This window comes from Dendrobium catenatum, unplaced genomic scaffold (assembly GCF_001605985.2).
Source record: "Dendrobium catenatum unplaced genomic scaffold, ASM160598v2 fragScaff_scaffold_486, whole genome shotgun sequence".
Lineage (NCBI taxonomy): Eukaryota > Viridiplantae > Streptophyta > Magnoliopsida > Asparagales > Orchidaceae > Dendrobium > Dendrobium catenatum.
The window spans coordinates 142,126-147,940 of record NW_021318948.1 but is presented as its reverse complement, the minus strand read 5'-3'; positions in this window follow the sequence as shown (position 1 = coordinate 147,940).

The window sequence follows — 5,815 nt, the reverse complement described above, 5'->3', positions numbered from 1 at the left end:
AGTCCTATCTAGACACTTGATTTTATTATAAATATGCAAGATTTAGAAATCATTTGGTAAACCAATTAATATTATGAAGTTTCTAATTACACTTCAAGAGCTTGATCCTAAGCTTATTCGAAGTTGAATTAGATCACTTTTTATTTTAGGGATTTTTACATACATAACACCTAAAACTGTTGAAAATACATATCTAACATCTAAACATTAGTATTTACTTATCTACCACCTAAATTCTCCCTCTCCTTCAATTCTACCACTCTGTTTATCCGCACCTGCACGTCGTCATCTATTCGTTCACGCGAACGAACAGAACAACCCTTCAGCAAATCAGAATAACTCAAAGGAGCTCATCGTCGGCAGTGTTGACACAGGCTTCTCATGTGTCATCTTCCGTTCATCATCAGAAAATCTCCACGCATCGTCTTCCGTTAAGCTATTGCTCCGGCACGAATTCCATAACGACGAAGATGCGAGATCGAGTGGCCATCACCTCCTTGAGCTCGATGACGTTGGGGTGGCCGACGAGGCTCATGATGGAGATCTCGCGTTGAATTTGTGCGGACAAGCAGGATTCTCGCCGGATTTGATCCTTGCTGATGACTTTGATAGCGACACTTTCGCCGGAGCGAAGATCTCGGCCGTGGTACACCTTAGCAAAAGTGCCTTGACCTAATAGTCGGCCCATCTCGTACTTGCCGAACAAAACTTTTGGCATCAGCAGCAAATAATAGCCGAATATCACCAGCCCCTGCCCTCTAATGACCTGCGGTGTTCAAAATATAAAATCTGCAATTTTCAAAATTCCGCCTACTGCTAGAAGAACCAAACACCAGCAGCTTGAAGACTTGCAGTTCGCAGATCAACCAACCTTCCGTCAACCTATACATTAGCAATTTCAACAAACAACGACCATCCATGCCACCTCTTGCTATTTTTTTATTCCTTTAGAAGATTACATCAAGTTCTCTGTTTTCTTGTCTTTCTTGTTGTCATCTCATTTTTAATAAACATATTGCACTTGTGTTTTTTTAATTTGGATACAAGAACCAATTCTTTTTTTTTATCAAGAATTACAATTTTTTTTAAATCTTGTCAGGATCGGAAGTGGCGGTGGGAGTCACTGGCGGTAAGGAATCCTCATCGGTTGCCATCGTGTTAAGCGATGTCTGCGATTTGGTTGACGATTGGGGGGAGAGGAAGAAGGGAGTGAAATTAAAATGTGGGAGGGGAAACGGTGGGCGTCGCCGGAGAGTGGGGGTAGGGCTTCATAGGTTTCCGGTGGGCGAATGGACGACGTGCATGTGCGGATAAACGGAGTGGTAGAATTGAAGGAGATGGAGAATTTAGGTGGTAGATAAGTAAATACTAATATTTAGGTGTTAGATATGTATTTTCAACAGTTTTAGGTGTTATATATGTAAAAAACCCTTTATTTTATAGGTTCATATCATAAAGATATTTGATTTAACTATATGTTTGCTGAAATCAAATTTTAGATAGTCCTAACTTTAATTTTAGAAGTCTTTAATTCAAATATGAGTCTAGATTTTTGCCTGGTCAAGATAATTTGCAATGAGATATCAATATTTTTAAAATACAATTGTACAATACTATCGGCACTATATAGTTTGCTTAGATATAAACAGAGAGCGGAGTGCTATGGTGCTCCAAATCCAGGTATTGTGATGCTGTTAGGGAACATTACAGTACTATCGAACAGACTGAGATAGAAAGTTGAGCATCACAGCAGTCCAAACCTGGCATCACGACGCTACGAGACAGCTTGGGTAATTTTCTTTCTCATGTTTTAAGGGTTGCATCCCTTGATAGTCTTAGTGAGTTTCTCTTTGTTTGTTCTAGTGATCAAAGAATAGTTCTAGAGTGAAGAAAGATAAGGAGATAGCTAGAAAGAAGGGAGATACGTACTATTTCTCCCAAATTTTTATAGTAAACTTCTTTGTGTGGCATGGCTTAGTGGCTTTTTCCCGGTTTTCTAGTTTTTCCACATTAAATCCTGGTGTTCTTTCTTTCCTATTACATTTTTTTCTTGTTTGTGTTCATTGTTCATTTTACTTCCCCAACATGTAGCCTATCTATAGGTATATTCAAATGTTATGTGACTGCCTCTCATATTCAACATAATAATGTCATTGGCCTCAAATGACTGAAATTATTTAACTATTTTTTCATCACACCCTTAGCTCTATATGTGATCGATCGTATAGTTGGATGCATAAGAAAACTCAAATTAGTCAATCCCAAAAGAGACATTTATTTTAAGTTTAACAAACATTAATAAAAACATGATCAATCTTGATAGAGGTTTTTTTTACTAAAGTTATCACATTTATTTGAAGTTTCATCAAAGTCTCAAACATTGATAAAAACACTGTACAACACTATCGGCACTATATAGTTTGCTTTAAGATTGATAGAGAGCGGAGTGCTATGTTGCTCCAAACCCAGGTGTTGTGATGCTGTGAGGGAAAATTACGGCGCTATCAGACAGACTTGAGATATAGAGTTGAGCATCACAGCGGTCCAAACTTGGTCTCGAGCGCAACGAGGCAGCTTGGGTAGTTTTCTTTCTCATGTTTTTAAGGTTACATCCCTTGGTAGTTTTAGTAAGTTTCTTTGTTTGTTATAGTGATCAAAGAATAGTTCTACAGTGAAGAAAGATAAGGAGAGAGTGAGAGAAAAGAGAGATCTGTACTATTTCTTCCAAATTTTTATAGTGAACTTCTTGGTGTGATATGATTTAGTGGTTTTTTTTTCCGGTTTCTAGTTTTTTCACATTAAATCCTGATGTTTTTTTCTTTTCCGTTGCATTTTTTCTTGTTTGTCTTCATTGCGTGTTTTACTTCCCCAACATGTAATGCCTATCTACAAGTATATTCAAATGTTGTGTGATTTCCTCTCATATTCAACAGAATAATGTCATTGGTCTCAAATAATGAAATTGTTTAACCATTTTTTCATCACACTTGTAGCTCTATATGTGATCGATCATATAGTTGGATGCATAAGGAAACTCAAATTAGTTTATCCCAAAAGAGATATTTATTTGAAGTTTCATCAACCATTGATAAAAACATGATCAACTTTGATACATGTTTTTTTACTAATGTTATGGCATTAATCCAAACTTTTTCGAGCCTAGATTGAATCATCTCAAATCAAGATTGAAACTTCTTCGGCTGTTTTTCAATCTTGGTTCTAAATATAAACAAGCTTTGAAGAATATTTGATTATAAGCTAAACATGTTTCGATCAAAATAAAAAATTAATCAACTAATATTTGAAGTTTATAATCTCATGTCTAATTTCATTATAGGTTTAGAGTTTAGAGTGTATGCGTATAGAAATGTCAGAGACTAAAACTTGGTCAAATGTAAAACATTACTAGCCTTCAACTATAATTGCAAGCTAGCGAGTGATCGATAAAAAATGTTGTATTGAATTTTTTTTTTAAATTTTTACTTGCAAATGAGAATTGTTGAAGAAGAAGAAGGCGTTGAGAATAGTAGTAGCTGATCAACATCTTGTTCAAAAGTTCGTTTATATAATTACCTTATTTCTCTTCAAATTATGGGAGTATTTTAGTTCAAATAAAACTTTCAAGCTATTTTTCCAAAATTTGAAAGAGTAAGCATATTTTTTCAATTTTTTTGGGAATTATGGCATGTATAACTCAAAATTTCCTTTTGAAATGATGATATTAATTTTAGTTACGCATTTGTAAAAAAATTTAATTATGCTTTGATTTTTATAAGGTTGTTCTTAGCCTTATATATAGAGAGATAAAGATTTGTTTGACTAAATACTTTAGAGGAAGTTACATACATATCATTAAAATTCTATGAATTTGCATATCTAATATCTACATTTTTATATTTATTTATATAACACCCTAGTATTTATATTACATCAACAATGCTCTTAATATTAACTTATCTGAAGTAACATACACATTTTTTACATATTTATTTTGATATGATTTGAGCACTAGAATGTTATATTAGTAAATATAAAACTTAAGGTGTTAGATATGTAAATATATAAAAATTCATTTATATGTATGTAAATCCCATATATTTGTAATGTAATAATATTATATTAATTATGATAAAAGATGTTGCATGTTAAAAATTTGTTGTACTCGAAAGAGGGAGAGAAAGAGAGTTTAATGACTTATAACATACACTTGGATAAAAGAAACATTATAAGAAACAATACTAGAGTTTTTATGCAGAAACTTCAATTAAAAGGGAAATAATCGTTGGGACTGGCCTTGCTAAAATGATTTCATTAGTATTTTTTATCGATCACAAATTATTCCCTTTCTCATAATTGGAGTGTGTATTGACATACATAGACTACATGGAATTAATTCCATGATAGAGGTTGGAAAAATCTAAAGGCATTGAAGTTGTCAACAAGTGATCACTATAATATGTTTGGTCTTTTTTGTTTGAGGAGAGGAGATAAAAGCCTAAGAAGATCAATATAAATATTAATGTGGTTGATTTCAAGTATCAGAGTTGATGTCAGCAATGTGCATAAGCCTTATAGGCGATGACGTGCATCAGCGTTGTTAGTGACGACTAGCAAAGAAGTTGGCAGATGTTAATGTTGATGTCGATGGCATATATCAATCTTATAGGCATGGAGTAGATATATATTATTCAGGTGGCTAGAGAAGGTGGTTGACTGTGGTGGGAGACCATATTCCAGTGATAATGATCGATATAGTGTAGCTGAGCGATGGTGTTCTTGAGATGATGGTGGTCTTGAGATCATAATAGGGACAATAGTGAACAAGAGACTATAGTCGACAGACTATGTTCGTGAGATCATAGTTAGAAGTTGATGTTCATGAGACCATAATCAAATAATGGTAGTTGGGATATTGTAGTTGAGAGATTATGGTTGGAATATTGTAGCCAATCAACAGTGGTGGAGAAAATATAATAGAGTGACAAGCAGGGGCGGAACCAGCCTTAAATGTTAGGGGGGGCAAAATTATAAAAGAATATATATAACAAAACTCAAACAAATTATTAAATTGAAATAAAAATTACAAGCTTTGCATTCTATTTTGCATTTTTTGATAATGTTGCATTACAACTTCATTTGGAACCAAATCAAATACTTCTTTTTCAATATATGGAACTAGACAATCATTGAGCCAATCATCACCCATTTTATTGCGCAATCTATGTTTAACAATTTTCATTGCTGAAAATGCTCTCTCCACTGTAGCGGTGGCAACGGGCAAAGTTAATGCTAAAACAAGAAGTCGATGAACTAAGGGGTACACGATATCTTTTTTAGCCTTAACAATTTGTTTTGCTAGATCTGCAATGTTGTCCAAAGATGAGAACTCCTCGCTTGAACGCATATCAAGAATGTATGTCGATAGCTGGTGCTCTAAAGCCACAAGTTCAATAATAGAAAAATCAGCTGAATATAGTTCTGCAAGCCGAATTAATTTCTCCTTATTATAAGCAGAGAATAAGTTACTTGGATTTAGACATGACATGCAAAGAAGCAATTCAGTACTGGCTTCAGAGAATCTATTATTCAGCTCTTGAAGTTGCATATCAATGATAGTATAAAAGAATTCCACACGATAGTGATGTAAATTTGTTGCATCATCATTTCTGCGTGCTGATCGTCGACGGGCTTTGTATGTAGAACTCATAACAGGAACATGAACTTCAAAAACATTACAAAAACGAGATACTTCTTCCAATAAGGAATCCCATCCATTATCCCTCATCATTTGTAATTGTTGTTTAGAGATTTGCAC